We start from the raw sequence: 17,742 nt of genomic DNA on the forward strand, positions 1-17,742 counted from the left end.
GTAGAAAAGTGTCTCTCCACATGGTTCATACAATAGCAAAAGATACAAATATGTCTTATATGTCAAATATGTCTGTGCGCACTGCCTTTTTAATACATATAATTTTATATACACGTCACTGCTGAAGTCTGCACCCCAAGCGGACTCTCTGGAAGTCTGCAGAAAGTCCGCCTGAGGCCCCTGGTGGACTGGACGGATTGTGGATTTGGAGCCTCAGCACTCGCAGACTTCCCGGGAACACGCCGCAAAGTCCGCCGGTCTGCAAGAGAGGTGAAGTCCAGACATCTTGTCAGGGGGGGGGAGGTGTGGTGAGGACCCAAATGCGGACCGGCAGGCAGAGGGCTTTACTTGAATTTAGGTTTTAATAAAAAGAACTAAAGCAAAGTACAAACACAGGAAAACCAAAAACCAGAAAACACAAAAGGCACAGGCTGGCAACAGACAAAAGGGAAACAAAGGAATACAAAAACCAACCTGGCCGGAAACAAGGCAAGACGAAAAAACTGGTGAAAAGGCAGGAGGACAGGAGGACAGGAGGACAGGAAGACCGGGAAACAGGAACGGAACAGGAACAAAGCAGGTAGCAAACAGGAAGCAAAACAGACGAACTGACAAAGAGTGGGTGAAAAACCGGGGTAGATATACTGTGGGGAAGGGTGATTAGTGACCAAGTCCGGGTGTGGAGGTGAAGCAGGAGCTGGGGGAGAGAGGGAGCCACACCCACACTACACACTGACAGACAGACCAGGAGGCGGAGACACAAGGGAGGCAGGGAACACAGAGACACAAAGGCAGGTCATGGCAGAACCACGACACACCTGGATTCAGCCTCAGGTGGATCGTCCTCACTCCATATTGAACTGACGTGAGGCTCCTCCCACACAGGATGACGGCTGTCTAAATTATTCTCAGGCTCATGTTTTATCCACATAAAAACGTTTAACAAAGTTCAGATTAATGTTTAATTCATCTAAATGATGGCAGCCTCTGAGCCTTGTCTACCTCATGAAGGTAGAACACTTTAAAAAAAAAAAAAATCCTAATGCCTAAAAAGCGTCTGTTTCCTGATTTCTGGTTTTATTCAGAAGAAAGGAAGAAAGAAGGAAAGGTGCTATACTAATTGACCAACTTTTATCCTTTATGCGACAGTTGGAACATCCTTCATGATGACGGCTCATTTTTGGATGCCGGGTCAGTGAGGAGAGGCCGCGAGGTCAGCTGACAAAGGTGAAACATAAGTGAAACTGTCGGATGATAAAACCAAAACTCAACGGCTCTTGACGCAAATTTCAATCGACGGAGGATCTTGGCGCCTGATAACTCCTGTAGACAGTGAGTGTGTCTGTTTATTTACCAAAATTATATGATTGTGAATATCATTATTCACTCTTATGCTTTTATGTGTATCTTTTTCTTCTGTTTGTGTAATTGTCTTGTATAGTTTTTCTTTTACCTGCTATGGATGACTCATCCATAGCAGCTAAAAAAAAAAACCTATAGCATTCAATTGAAACTTTATTTAAGACTCTTAAATAAAGTTTGAATTGAATGCTATAGGCCAATTTTGATTTTTTTTTGTTTTGACTAAGATGATCCGACTGTTAACTCAAATGAATGGAAACACGATCTGTATATCTGCAGTGTGTTGTCTGGGACTTGGCTGTGTGTTGCTGCTGCGTCGTCTCTTGAAAATGAGGAAGTTTATTATCAGTGTGGTTTCACTCAGAACAGCAGGATGTGATGGGAGGAGAGATGGATGAGCCTGTTTCTGTCAGCAGTGTGAACAGTCACTGAGTTATTTAACAGCAGAAATCCTCTCTGGGTAAAATCTCATCAATGTGACTCTGTGGTTTGATGTAGATTTATTCAGGCGTTCATGTGGATAATAAAGCATCAAAACAGCTGTGATGTGACTTATGTGAATTTTGCATCAAGTTGTATGGTAACTTTATCTCCTATAGTATCTCTATAATATTCCTATAGTGTTCCTATAGAGACGCGTAGCCTTTGTCTGCAGTCCAGTAGAGCTTATTGTGATTTTATCTTTATGATAACTTTATCTCCTTTAGTGTCACTGTAATGTCTCTATAGGAACTTACAGTGTATCTGTAGTGCTCACTAGTGAATTTATAGTGACCTTATTGTGTTTAATGCTATTTTTGACCCAGAACTAAAAGAAACAACACAGGACTTCACTTCCCACACCCGATCATTTCTCATTACATAAACATTTATTATCTATTAAACAAGTAAGGTCAGTATCATGGGTTTATAAGGGATTTATTCATGGGTTGATTCACAGAGACTCTACAAATTAAGCGATTTTTCATGTGTTTTGTGCAGGTTTACAGGTTATTAATGAGTTATTAATGGAACGTTCTGCCTGAATTTCACATTAAATTACAAAGTAAGCAGTCAAACATTAAGGGATGTTTTAAGGGGATTTTGCATGAATTAACGGGTAAATTAATGTAAATGTAACGGCCGAAATACATGGGACACGGACGCGACGCGTCACGTAGGCGGGGCGGAGCGGGGTTTTTTACCTGCTACACAGACTCCGTCTTTGTAGCATGTGGTTGCATGGTGTTCTGAGGAGATATCAAGTAGGATAATTTGGTTTGGTTTGGAAGTGTAGGCTATATTAACTGGTATTGAATTAATTAACTAGATCGTTTTAACTACAGGATCATGGATACACATTGATTTGATTGATTTATTTTAATGTGCAATGTAAAAACACCCACAAGGTCGCTCTGCTGCGTCACATTGCCTCTGGTACAATGAGGTATTTATTTTAATCATTTTTAAACAGATTGGACTCGTTTTTTACACAGTTCTATGGAGTTTTTACCTGTTTGAGGGCCGCGTAGCCGCGCGTAGAGGGGAAAAAATAGACCAGACGCGCAAAAATAGAGAAGAGCCGCGCGATGCCCGCGCGGGTGCGCGCGGCTTCCGTGGTCCGTGTAGCAGCTTCAGTTGATTATTATGGACGCGCTCTGTTGCGGGCACTCCGCGGCAGACGTGTCGCGCCGCGTCCGTGTCCCATGTATTTCGGCCGTAAGGGTGTTTTTAGGGATTAATGGTTCGTAGAGGAAGGTGTAGGCTGCTCTTCACCGGTGATAAACGTGGACTCGGTCCACTTGGCTCCAGAAGGTGAAGCAGGTGCAGGTGGGTCAGTCAGTCCTCACTTCTCAGTCTGGACAGTAAAATCCAGAAGAAGCTGCGCTCTGCTCTGCTGGCAGCAGCAGGAGGAAATACAAAACTGTCCGAACACGTAAAACCGGTTTAACCCTCCAGACGAGCCGAGCCGAGCCGAGTAGAGCCGAGCCCCGCTGCTTTTACCGGATGAAAAAAAACAAAAACACAATCGCACAGCAAGAGCCGTGATAAAACCTGCTGTGAACACTGGAAAGCACCGTCAGTCATTACAAAATTAATTCATTGAAACTTTATCGCACATTGATTTAAACTGTCATTGGATAAAAATAGATACACATTCACATAATACACAGAACGAATCCAGTTTATACTGCGCGCCTACCTGCTGCGTGGACGCGCTCAGGAGCGAGTTACTGTCTCATACTGCCAGGCATCTGAAGTGTGAGGATCAGCCTGGGTCAGCAAGAGTCTCCCGACTGGGCGGGGCAGGAGCCGGTCTCTGGTCCCTGAGTTGGTCTCTGGTCTCTGAGCCAGTCCCTGAGCCGGTCTCTGGTCTCTGAACCGGTCTCTGGTCCCTGAGCCGGTCTCTGGTCTCTGAGCCGGTCTCTGGTCCCTGAGCCGGTCTCTGTCTCTGTCTGAACTCGGCTCAGCATGGAGTTTTATAACACAGGAGGAGCCGCGCAGTGACTCTTTTTTTTTCTTGACTGGACGGAACATTAGAACAAGACATGCAGACAAGATTAAATACCAAATGTTTATTTCCCAAGATATTATGTGCGCTGTTTTTGCTCTAAGGCAGACATCATAAATATAATGTCGATTATGATGATGATGATAATAATAATTATTATTTGTATTATTATAATAGGCCTACTGTCAGTCAGCTCTGTCCCTGTTATTAGTTTTATTTTGGTGAATGCTCCTCATAGGTGAATGAAAGCAGTTTGATTGGAATAATGTGTTGGTGGGAAAATGGATAAATGTGCAGAAGCGTCATGTGGCGAGAAGATCACAAACCCAGACTGTATCATCCCGGTCTAACCGGCATCTTCTGATCCAAGTTTTCAGTATTGAGTGTTTATAAATCTTCCTCTCCCTGAACGCCTCACTGCTGCCACCTGCTGGGCTCGCGCTCCCCTCCTAACTCCAGCCTCAGTGACAGGCTGCAGTTCACAAGGTTATTTAGATTTAAACCAAATGACAAAAAGGAAGCTGCAGGCTTGATGAGTCAAGGCCAACATAAGAAACAAAAGGATGCAATGCGTAACATAAGTGTCAGAAAACAGCTGATGGGGTCGAGAGCCGACAGTCCTGCTCCGCCTGCAGACTGGTCCGGCTCGTCTGGTTGTCCTCCGGTGAGCCAATCAGCTGCAGACATCCTCAGCCACTCCTATGTCCCAGCCAATGAGCTGCCACCTGTCAGTTTACACTCAAACGATCAAAACTCAGTCACAACACCAGAGACATATAACAGAATAATTAATAACGACCAGCAGCTATATAATCTTTTCATTATCTTTTCCTCAGTCTGGTTCAGTGGAGAGTTTTAGTTTCCCATGATGCTCTAAGTGTTTCAGAGGCTTTTCATCCTGAGGAGAAGAAAACTCTGAGGAAACACTGAATACTTCGCCTATAAAAATGGTCAATGAGTATCGCGCTCCCATGATGAAAGGTCAAAATTTCTGTCTTTGAAAGGAATGAACTGTCTGTCACACCACCAGTCTGATCTGGATGAAACTTGGAGTGACGATGCATCTTGGTGCTGACCAGCCTGGAGACGTGTCATTTGTTTAGTTTTTCATTTTCTACATCGGAGCCGTTGGATTGGATTTTCTTTCCCTTGTCATTTGTGTGTTTTGTTGTTGCTTGCTGAGTTTAGTTTCATCGTCCTTTCAGCTTTCTGTTTCTCACTTCAAACTTCTCTCTTCTCTGGTCTTTCTGTGTTTTAGAGATGGAAGGGAAGATTTCAGAGGCAGCCTGGAATAGAGCTCTGACCTCCATCATCGAGGAGTTGAATGACCCTCAGTACCGGAAGATGCTGTGCTGTCTGAACAGAATCCCAGAGAGTGTGAAGGGCAGCTATAGAGAGGAGATGCCCCAAATAATCATCAAGCACTTGGGTACAGAAGAGTCGGTCTCTGTAATGCAGGAAGTCCTGGAGCGGATTCCCAGACGGGACGAAGCGGTCCAGGAGCTACTGCGCCCCTTTGTGGACAAACTCCAGAAACACAAAGACAAGGGTCAGCTGACACTGTAACTGATTACAGCTAATCAAATGTATATCACAGATATTGGAACAATATGTAAGGAGGCGTAGAAGGCAATGTGCAGAGTGATGTGTATAATCCTCTGTCTCTATACCTGCACTATACTTTTGAAGTTTATGTGCCGAAAACTAATTATTCTTAATGAATTATTTTTGCCATAGATTAACACAAATTCAGATAAGTCATTATGGAATTTTTGTCAACATGCATTCAACAAATTCTGAAAAAATCATGTTATATTTTTTAGTGTGTTTAAATGGTCGAGGAGACAGAGACAGCTGAGAGCTTCTCCAAGTACCTCAACACATGGAAAACAGACAGAGAGCTGTGTGATAACTTCACCTTTTTAAATTTCATTTTCAGGGCAGAAGAGGAAGCGTGTGACTGAATCAGAGTCTGAGGATGAAGAGCAACAGACGGCTGGTACACACACACACACACACACACACACACACACACACACACACACACACACACACACACTCAGAGAGAGAGAGAGGCCACTATCATAATAACAGGTAATCTAATATTTTAGATTTTAGATTCTTTAAAGTAGCCGTCCGAAAGGCAAAGGCTTTGGAAAGAAATTCATTCATAGGATCAACTTCACTATTTTACGGGAGCCGAGAACAGACGTGCTTACAATTATTTTATTAATGCCGTTATGTCGAGATCACGAGTTAAGTATCTTGTTATCTCGAGAAAACGAGCTTTGTTATCTCGAGATCACGAGATAATCAACCCGTTATCACGAGAAAACAAAATGTTGTTTCCTTCTATTACTTCTAATGTTTATCAGAGATCAGGAGCCATGCAGCATGCAGAGCGTCTGGACAACTGGAGCAACTGATTTTTAAGCTGAAAATGTAACTGCAGCAAACAAAACTCCACATTTCTGCTTCCTGTTCAGTTCTGAATCCTCCTGACAGTCAGGACAGAGATCTGAAGGCTGAAATCAGCTGTGATCAAATGAACCAGACTCTCTTTCCAGTTCTCCATATTATCCCGTGATCTCCAGAAAACAAAAGTCGTTTTCTCGTGATATATTATCTCGTTATCTCGAGAAAACGAGCTTTGTTTTCTCAAGATAACGAGATAATTAACTCGTGATCTCGACATAACGGCATTAAAAAAAATAATTGCAAGCATGGCCGTTCTCGGCTTCTGTACTATTTATATGTGTCTAAGAAACTCATTTCAAATGTTTAAAGGCATACTGAGTAGGATTTAGCTGCTTGTGACTTCAAAGTTATTATTCAAATTTGTTTATTGAATTTTTCAATTACAAAAAACATAATACACAGATACATAGGACATAAGGAAAACCAAGGCATGAAGCACAAAATAATAATTAATAAATAAATAAGGAGACACAACAACTAAGAGCCTCAAAATAACATCCACAAACATTATAGTAATTACAATACAGTCGCAGGGAACGTGTTAACTGTTGAGAACATTCATGTTTTCGGAAACTATTGTCAAAAAACTTTGCTGCAGCTACATCAGCCAAATCTTAAGTACTATAACATCTACAAGATTACAATGTGACTTCAAAGTTGACCCCTCCTCCCTCCGGTTGCCAAAACGGAAAAATCCAGTTAAAAAAACGTAAAGCGAGGCAAAACACCACGTAGATAAGACTCTCTGTTGCTTTCACCTGCTGGAGAGTATTGAAGGAGAGGATGGTATGAAGAGCGACACGGAGTTTTCTGTTGGACAGGAAGCTGCTGTTAGCTTAGCTATCAGCTTTTCTACTACAATGCATGGTAGCTAGCTGCGAGCTAACAACACACACTCGCTCTGACAGAACTCCAGTTACTTTAGATATAAAAGGACTCAGCAGGGTTTTTGGTTGTAGGACTCACCTGCTGCTAAAAGGTTGACGCCCAGAAACGTCCCGAACATTCAGAAATCATAAAATCCAGGCAGAAGGCAGCAGGCTCTCTGCAGACTCACACTGTCACACACTACCAAGAGAACATAGGGAATGATTGAGTAGGATAAGTTTTGGAAAATCCTGCTCAGTATGCCGTTAAGCATAAGCCTTTGGATCAAAATGGATGAAAAACAGTACAACCTTTTGACTGGTAGTGTAATATTACAGTACTGACACATGGTACAGGACAACAGACCCCTAACAGACTAAAGAAATTTGTGCGCAAGTTCAATCAAAAAGACCCAATACTGCCCACTCACTGGGTTCATTCGTGATTCTCATTATCCAGTCAGAGTTAGGCAACACTTTCCCTTTCTTCCAGTGAATCAGTTGCTAAGGATGGTGCTCTGTACTTTCGTTTCAGTCACAGAGTTTATCTGTTGCCGCGCTCTCTCTCCCCGAAGCGGCTCTTGGAAGGTCCCGAGGCGAAGTCGATCGGCCTCTCGTGGGATCAATTTACAAGTAGACTTTGCAGTTGAGTCAACCTCTACTAGCTCCTTTGCCTGTATCGATAAATCCCAGTCCCAGGCAATTCAGATCCGTACTCAGATCTCCGTTGGGGGCATTCCTCTGTCTGAGGGGTTACAGTTCTCTCAACCTCAAGACTTGGCCAGCCGAGTTTTGGATTCCAACTTCGCACCAACGACTGAAATCGTTGGTGCGCATCCTGTGGCAGAGGTTCCCAATCTGGCTTCCTGCGGTTGGAAGAGGGTTCGAAAATCCTCTCCAGCCAGTGTTCCTGAAAAGCACCACAACTATTTCTCTGCTGGATCTGTCTCCATTCCCCCAGCTTCACCCACTCTGACTTCCGCCCCGTCCGTCACGTCCGAACCCTTGACTGTCCAATCAGGCACTCAGGATTCCCTCATGGCTACCATGCAGTCTCTCTTCGGCTCCATAGATGCACGTCTAAAAGTGCTCGAAGATGCCGGTACTCTGTCATCATCAGTACTTTCCTCAGGTCCACTTCAGCCTCAGTTTCCACAAGTGTCCTCCCCACTCCAACCAGCTGCCCTTCCAGCTCAGATCAATAGCCCTCCCAGCAAAATTCTCTCACACTGTCCCTTCCTGGTCCTGCTTTCAGCATGCCTTACATTCCTTTTTTTTAATTATTATAATTTTATAAAGATTTATTTTAGGCTTTATGAATAGAGAACCCGGGTCGCTGCGGGAAGGACTGAGCTTTATGGTACACGCTCTACTCGGCGCCCCGGCCTTACATTCCTATTACTACTGCAGGGAGGCCCATTCTGCCCTAGTCAGGTCTACCCACCACAGCAATTTCCCTGATCACTGGGCTCTCAGGGGTTTAAAGTTGGAATCAGAAACTCATGTTTCAAGAAATCTTCAGCCGGCGACTTCCGGTGATGCAAGCAGCCGGTTGCAGCTCCAGTCCTACAACTTATAACACTGACTCTGTGTGATGTCTCTGGAGCACTTTTGGGGCAACATTACATGCAAAATGGCTCCTAAACTGGCTAAGAAGAAAGACGTTACTCCCTCTGCCAAAGAAAAAACTCTTCCACCAGATGGCAGTACTGCGCTTTCAGCAAGCACAGATCTTCACCCAGCCATGGCCAAAGCCCTGGAGCTCATGACATTGAATATCAATGGTGTGATTGACAATAACATAGAACATACTGTATGCTGCACAGTATCAACGCCAATATTTCCCCAAATTTAAAGGAAATTAACGAGAGAGTCAGAAGAGAGAATCTTGATGGAGGAAAATGCCGAAACTGATAAGCGGTTAAGCAGATAAACGCATATCAGCCTTGACAAAGACGGTGAATGAGCTGACAGAGCACCTGCAACTTTATTAGAATTGGGAAGGTGCAAAACCTGACAGTGACAGGGCTTCATGGATCCCTCGACCACTGGAGCTGCAGACACAGACTGGTCAGGTCAAACTGGACCGAGCATCCTGGGCCCTCCTGTATCTAGGCTCCCATCATAATTTTTTCAACTGCCTAAAAGTCACGGAGGCAGCCAGATGGATGAAAGAGCGGATATACTTCTTTCAAGATTCTGCAGCTGAGACGCAGAAGAAGCAACGGGAATTCGTCAAGGTGAAGAAGAAGCTCCAGAGCCGGGACACACCGTGCCATGATCTGCCCAGCTTCCGTCAAGATCCCCATGAACGGCACCACTAAAGCCCAATGTCCACCAGATGCGGTACAGCACCTGGTGGAAGGAACAGACTGGCGCCCATGTGAGTCAGCGCTGCGATGTCCACCGGGTGCCGATGCGTTGCGGTAGCGGCACGGAAGCCGTCCGGAACCCGCACGGCAGTTACGACCGCTCCGTTCTTTTTCTGCGTCTGGTCTATTCTTGCCGGATCCGCTTGCGTCTGACAACCGTGGAAATGCATTTATTGACTTGCGGGTGATGCATACAACGCGTGCGGTGTACGTTGCCTTCCGTTCCGGAGCCGTTCCGATCCCGGAAAACGCCTCATCGTCTTCCTCGGTGGGTGAAGGCTGCGCTCTGAGCACCCGGTTCATGCAACTCATTACCATTTGTAATTACCAAACTGTAACCGGTGTGCTGTCTTGGCCAGGTCTCCCTCGGAAAAGAGATTCCAGGACTTCCTGGTTAAATAAAGGTTAAATGAAAAAAATTGTTGTTTTCTCATTCATTTTTCTTGTTTTCATTTTTGCAAACTTTCGAACCATTTTAATTGTTGTACTTTTACATCACTGTCCTGTACCTGTCTCTGTCACAGTTTTGTCTCTCTTTGTAAACATTTTTTTATTAAAGTGCTATACTGTTATACAGTCCATGTTTGGCCTTTAACTTCTTTGCACCGTTAAAGCTGTCAGTACCATTAAAACTTTAAAATGTCATATTTATGCGTACCCAGCAAAGTCCTGGGTTCAAATCCGGCCTGGGACCTTTGTCACATGTCATCTCTCTCTCTCTCTCACCCAATCTTTCCTGTCTCTCTCTGCTGTCAACTTTAAAATCAAAAAAGGGAAAATGACCCAAAAAATATTAATAAATAAGTCATATTTATCAGAGCTCATTGTCCCTTACGTGTCCCCTTGTGTCCGCCGATCACAGGACGCTGGCTTCGTTACTGTCCCAAGAGTCAAGAAAAAATTGTCAGGCAACAGAGCGTTTTCCTACCGAACTCCCCGTCTGTGGAGTCAACAATTAGTGCAACTGATTCTCTGGAACTCTTCAAAGACTCAGAACCGACACACTGTCTTCTCTGACCTCAGTTCAGTCTGCATTAACACAGGAACCAGCTGTTGGGACCCCAGTCTAGGGCCGCCTCTTGGCCTGAATCATTTCACTGACTGTCTGTTGTCTGTATGAGTGTGTTTGTGACTCACTGTGCCTCTTTCGAGTGACTTGGCTCGAGTGTTGTGCATAGTGCGCCTGTGTGTGTGTGTGTGTGTGTGTGTGTGTGTGTGTGTGTCTTTCAGGCCCCTGTTGGACTTGGTGATGTCACCCGGCAGCGGACACGGACGCTGATCTCATCCGGCAGCCGGCGCTTCCCTAGCGGCCAAACTGCCATCTTCCTGCCTCATCATGTTTCTCTTATTTAAAGGAATAGTTCACCCAAAAATGAAAATTCAGTCATTATGTCGTCCCCCCCTCCCCCCCTTTTCCAGTGTAAACTCTGGTGAAGTTTGTTAGTTTGTCAGTCCATATAACTCTCCCGGAGCTTTCCAGCACGACTCCAGCAGCCTTCTCCAAAACAGCTGAAGTCTTTGAGGACCGATCTTTACCAAACGCTCCACAGGTCCACAGGTAACACTATAGAAATGTCATTATCTGTGTCTGTCTTCAAAAAGAGTTTCAGGCAGCAGTTGCTGCTAAAATCTGTTTAAGCTTGAACACCCTGAACGGCTGGAGACTTCTAAACTAGTTCCTCTACTCTGAAATCCATTCAAATTGTTCTGTTATTTCCACTTGCCAATATGTCTCTACTTATTGTATCTTACCTATTTAATTTAATAATTCAATGTTTAGACTGATGGAATAAATGTCTTGGGACCATTTAGTAGTACTTTTTAGGGTCTTAGGTTAGTCTTAGGTGTTTTGTAGGTTGTAAATGTTACTGTATAATACATGCACTTTTTCAAATCTAGACGTGTTAGTAAACATATATTTTAAATACTATCAGCTTAGTGTCTGGGCCCTGTTCTCAAGCTTCAGATAGCTTCTCAGGGCGTCCCATTTCACATATCTCCATTATGTCTCATATGATTGTACTTGTATTTTAACTGATTTGTGAATAAACTGAACTGAACTGAACTGAACTGAACTGAACTGAACTACCTCACAGCTGGAGGTTGTTCACACAAACCTCGCATGACCTCACAAGGTTTTGTAATGTGTAACGACCGAATTTTCATTTTTGGGTGAACTAATCCTTTAAGATAGGATATGATAGCACTTTATTTGCTTTGTTATGACATTGTAATTGTCCATGTTATTGTCCATGTGATAGTCTTGTCCCGGCACCTGCTGCACGCCCAGCCGTCCTGGTGGGGGATCCCTCTCTGAACGGGCCCACTCAAGGATTCTTCCATGTGTTTTTTTCCTTATCGGGTTTTTCTTGGGAGTTTTTCCTTGTCTTCATTGAGGGTCTAAGGCTGGTGGTGCTGGGGAAGCTCTGTTCCATTACTGTGGGAGAAACCAGGAAGTGTTTCATGTGGTTTTACTGTGGATGTTCCTGCAATAAAGTGGGTGTGGAAATATGAGACGATCACTGTCATGATTTGCTGAAATGTTTTATTATTAATTTGCATGAGGATCGAGCTCGAGTCGCTCCAGAGGGAAACGAGGGAAAAGAAAAAGAAAACAGGTGAATCTGTCAGAATGACGGGAAACAATGAGAAATTACTTTGAGAAAAAATGTTCTCAAATAAATTTATGAGAAAGTTTACATGACATCGTTTGGTGGAGGCCTGCTGGTCATTCCCCCTGTACATAACATCTTACCTCTTTTAGAGTTGACACCTGTATTGTTTATGTCGTATGTTACATGAGTTTGTACAGTACTCACATCTATCTGCATCGTCTGTGCTAAATGATAAACATAATATAAACGTCATTGTCAGTGTAATGTTCCTATAAACCTTGCAAAGTTCAATAACAGTTACCCTTTCTCATTCCTTCGGTTACCAGAAGAATGAGTCAGCTTCAGGATCCACCCACATGCATGGTGGATCATCCTGGTCTGGAGCCTGTATGTTTTTTTTTAATTTTTTTTGTTATTTAAGTTTTTACTGAACTCTTTTTACAAAAGACAAAAAAATAACCCCACACATAAACAAGAACCAAAACAGCACAGACTAAACAAAAGCACAGCATCATCTCTGCAGCGTTCATGAGTAAGATTCAGAAGTCCGTCAGCACAGCATCAGTCCCTGAAGGAGTCGCCAAGTGACCAAATCCACAGATCAAACCTGGAAACAAAAGAAAAGTGGCACAGCCAAAACAAAAAGAGCCCACTCCTTCCACCTGTATGCTAATTCAGTGAAAAAGAAATATTCATAATATTAATTAAACATGAGACATACATTCAAAAGACAAATAAATTCCTCAAAAGTATAGTGTTTGACTCATCGCGATATAACACAGTGTTATATCTCTATGGTCTGACTCCTATGACATGTTTTCTCCTTTTGTGAAAGACAAAAACTGATTCCAGACAAGCAAATACAATTCTTTACAGTTATGCAGGTTGGCTATCATCAGAGATGGTCAGTATATCTGTTACTTGTATTGGAAATACATATTTCAATTACTTTTTAGTATTTTGTAATTTGTATTTGACAGGGCTGAAAAAATTCAAATGTCATTTGTAACAAGATACTTTAGAGTGGAGTAATGTTGTATTTTCAAAATATTCAAAATACTTTCTCCATGATTCATAAAACATTAAAAAAAATCATGTAAATACATCTTAAAATGAAGAACAATACACTTAGACACACTCACACACAGTGATTTCGTAAGCCCACACTACTCACAGTATTTCCGTAATCAAGTTCATCATCTCTGAAGTTCGCCCCCTTAAGCAAGCTAGCACATGCTTCTTGCCTCTGAGTATTCTCTCTACCGTGTGATTTGTGCGTACCACAGGTTTTATACTGTGCATATTTGATTGTTAAATGACAGAAGATTAATGAAAACATGAAGCAGGCAGTTGGCAAAAAAGCTCTGTTGAAGCATTTACTCCAAGTATTCGAACACAGCTTCTTGTTATTTCTAATGATTTCTTCAATTCAAGTCCAAGAAGAAAGGTTGAACAGTAAAGTGAAATCTGTCTGGCATTTTGGGGATATACGGTGTGAAAATGGTGTGAGTGTTCTCGTGTGCACGCGTGGATATGTGCGCAAGTGTGGTTATGCCTGGGTAAAATATGTACATATGTACAGGCATATGCATATACAGTAGCAGTCTACTTCCTGTTCTTCCTTCCTCTATGGTTCAAACTCTCACCAGAGCCTTGTGTAGGCCTACATCATAAAAATCTGAATGTTCTGCCATTTTGTGCAAATTCTGAATGCCCAATGTTACAAATGTATTTTCCTGTATTTTGAAAATACAAAATACATGTATTTTATCTTGATGCATTTTCTGGCTCCAGTATTTTGTATTTTATTTTGATACATTTATTTGAGGGGTATTTTGTATTTTGTAACAAGATACATTTTGATGTATCTTTGCCCATCTGTGGCTATCATTAACTTAAATGACACGTTCTCTGTCATTAAGTTAACCCACTCTCTATATTCAGGTCTAACTTGGCTTTTCCAGTTACGGAGGATAACCCTAGCAGCCGAGATAGCAAAGCAGAGCAGAGAGCAAATGCTGGTTTGGAAATCTTGGGTAAACACGACCTGTCCCCTAAGAGGCAAAGTTGAATTGATTCAGGCACAGGTAGACCTAGCCACTCCTGTATTATTTTGATTATCTCTCTCCAGAAAGGCAGAACCAGAGGGCAGGCCCACACTGCATGGAGAAAAGTGCCTTCATGCTGAGCCTTCATTTCCAGCCCAAACCCATTTTATGAAGATGGACAGGCGTAAAATAATATTGATGAAGTATCTTATAGTGTGTAAATTTTCCCTGAGCTTCTCTTATAAACCAGCCCACACTGGAAATGATCTTTGCCCAAGACTGCTTATCAATATTCAAATTCAAATCCTTCTGCCAGATAAGCCTAAGGTTCTCACAGTTGCCATATATTGCATTAGCAGTTACCTTATAAAGGGTGGAAGCTGAATGATTATTTTTAAGTAATTTAGAATAGAGCTGTACCATATTATCTTCCCCATGCAACTGCTTAACTACACTCCCCAAACTTCTTATTTGCAAATATCTCCAGAAGTCAGATTTATCTTTTAGGCTGAACTGTGCACAGAGTTCTTGATAAGATTTGAATGTTTTATCAATAACCAGGTCAGCTATATTTCTTATACCACTAGACAACCAGGAATGCCACAAAATTACCTTCTTCCCCACTCTTATCGCTGGGTTATTCCAAGGTGAAGAATATAGCTGCTTATAATGTGAAATCTTTAACAATTTGTGAAGTTTAGTCCAGACATTCTTCGAGTGTTGTAAAATTGGATTAGTCTCTTTGCTCCCAGGCTTATTCAGTGATGGGGTATTTTGTGATAGAGCCTCAATTGGACTGAATGTGGCAGTAAATTCTTGTTCTATTCCCATCCATCCTAGGTGATTACTGATACCAATTTAGCCAGCTCTAAGGCAATACTGTACAGCTCTACATTAGGCAGGGAAAGCCCACCATTACTTCTTGTTTTTTTTTATTTTATCCTTGGCTTCTTCCCATTCCATAAACAATCCTTTATAATTTGGTTGTATTGTCTGAAAAATTCTGCTTTTCTGTCTGAAAAGCAAATTAATGGTGTTAATCTTGCCCCAAAGGGTTAGAGTGCCTTCCACTTCTCTAGACTATGCTTTATCTTTGTAAGGAGGGGAGTCACATTAATATGTATTATATCTGCAATATCAGCGCACAATTTGACCCCTAAATACTTCATACCAGATGAGATCCACTTAAATCGGCCAGCTCTAACCATAGCTGGATGACATACCTTGGATACAGGCATGGACTCTGATTTGTACCAATTGACTTTGTAGCCAGAAATCTGAGAAAATGTTTCAATTATATCAAGAAGAGCCTGGGTAGAGGATGCTGGATCTGAAACCAGGCAAAGAATGTCATCAGCATACAGAAAAAGTTTATGTTCTCTTCCACCTGCCAGTACTCCCTTAATTCTTGGCTCTTTTCTTATGGTTCGATAAATAATGTAAACAGAAGAGGGGAAAGAGGATCCCCCTGCTTTGTGCCTCTGGACAGCCCAAAAAATGGGGAAATCAGACCATTTGTGACAACGGCTGCACTAGGTTTTGCATAAATTACCTTAACCCAATTAAGAAACTCAATCCCAAACCCAAACTTTTCTAAGACACTGAATAAAAAACCCCACTCAACCCAATCAAATGCCTTCACAGCGTCAAGTGAGAAGGCAGCAACCGGTATATCATTATTATGATTTAAGCACATCAAGTGAAGTAGCAGTCTAAGATTGTCAGAGGAAGACCTCCCCTTAATAGAACCCACTTGATCTGAATGGATAATTGTCGATAAGTTATTCTCTAGCCTCATAGACAGAACTTAAGTAAGGACCCTACATACTAAACTAATCGGTCTGAAGCTACCAGGGTCCAATGGATCCTTGTCTTTTTTAAGGATCAGTGAAATGAGAACTTCATTGAAAGTGTCAGGGAGACAACCCAAAGTGCTTGCTTCACTGTAAACCTCTGGCGCTAATACATCTATGTTATTTCTATAATATTCTATAGGGAAGCCGTCTATTCCTGGAGATTTCCCTGTTTTCATAGACTGAATAGCAGTCCTAACCTCTGATTCAGTGATTAGTGCATCAATCTCCTGTGCCTGGTCTGAAGAAAGCTGAGGGAGTTCAATCAAATGCTTTCATTTTGCTTGTGTCTATCTCTGTATCTGAAGAGTAGAGATTTGAATACAAACTTTGAAATATCTGATTAATCTCACGTGCCTTAATGAGTACTTCTCCCTGTTCATTTCTAATTCCCGGGATGACATGATTAGCATCTTGTTGTTTTAGTTGCCTGGCCAATAACCTACTAGCTTTATCTCCATTCTCAAAGAAATTTGCCTTTGCCCTAAAGAGGGCATATTCTGCCTTATTATAAATCTCATTTATATCTAATTTACAAACTCCCTTTAACAACATGTCACTATAGTTAAGTGACAGCTCTTTTTCTTTTCTTTTGAGTTGGGATTCCAACATTATCACTTTCGCACTATTATCTTTTTTATTTTTGCGCAAATATGCAATGATTTTACCTCTAATAAAAGCTTTAGATGCATCCCAGACAGTGCTGAATTTCTCAGTGGACCCAGTGTTCATCTGGAAGAAGAGCTTAATGTTTTCATCTAACATTTCTTTAAAACCTGGATCTTGGAATAAAGAGGTATTACAGCGTGGAGATGTAATCACTCCACCTGGTCCTCGGTCTGGCCCGTGGCCTCCTCCCAGCTGGACGTGCCTGGAAAACCTCCCTGGGGAGGTGACCAGGAGGCATCCTAACTAGATGCCCGAACCACCTCAACTGGCTCCTTTCTATGCTAAGGAGCAGCGGCTCTACTCTGAGTCCCTCATGGGTGACCAAGCTTCTACCTTATCCCCAAGGGAGATGCCAGCCACCCTCCTGAGGAAACCCATCTTGGCCACTTGTATCCGCGATCTTGTCCTTTCGGTCATGACGCATAGTTCATGACCATAGGTGAGGGTTGGGATGAAGATTGCCCGGTAGATCGAGAGCCTTGCCTTCTGGCTCAGCTCTCTTTTTGTCACAAAGGTGCGGTAAAGCGAACGCAGTATCGCTCCCGCTACTCCGATTCTCCAGCCCATCTCACGCTCTGTGGTCCCCTCTTTCGAGAACAAGACCCCAAGATACTTGCACTCCCTCACTTGGAGTAAGGACTCATTCCCAACTCGAAGTGGGCAATCCACCGGTTTCCTGCTGAGAACCATGGCCTTGGATTTAGAGGTGCTGATCCTTATCCCAGCCGCTTCACACTCGGCTGCAAACCGATCCAGTGAGTGTTGAAGGTCACAGACCGATGATGCCTCAGGACCACGTCATCTGCAAAAAGCAGTGACGCAATTCTAAGCCCACCAAACTGAAACCCCTCCCCTCCACGACTACGCCTTGAAATCCTTTCCATGAATATCACAAACAGGATAGGTGACAAAGCACAGCCCTGGCGGAGGCTAACCCCACTGGAAACAAGTCCGACTTACTACCGAAAAGCCGGACACAGCTCTCGCT

At 42.8% G+C, this 17,742-nt stretch overlaps 1 long non-coding RNA gene across 1 annotated transcript; it reads left to right on the plus strand.

The window, feature by feature from the left end:
- The first annotated feature begins 1,282 nt into the window (after positions 1-1,282).
- Positions 1,283-12,083, plus strand: LOC139658998 (uncharacterized). Its single transcript, XR_011696219.1, has 3 exons — positions 1,283-1,332; positions 5,112-5,402; positions 5,793-12,083. It is a non-coding gene; the product is annotated as an uncharacterized lncRNA (long non-coding RNA).
- Positions 12,084-17,742: the final 5,659 nt, after the last annotated feature.

This window comes from Centroberyx affinis, unplaced genomic scaffold, assembly GCF_046629955.1.
Source record: "Centroberyx affinis isolate AG114_WGS23_722 - 3 ecotype Tasmania unplaced genomic scaffold, CSIRO-AGI_Caff_v1 ptg002990l_1, whole genome shotgun sequence".
In the NCBI taxonomy this organism is placed as follows: domain Eukaryota; kingdom Metazoa; phylum Chordata; class Actinopteri; order Beryciformes; family Berycidae; genus Centroberyx; species Centroberyx affinis.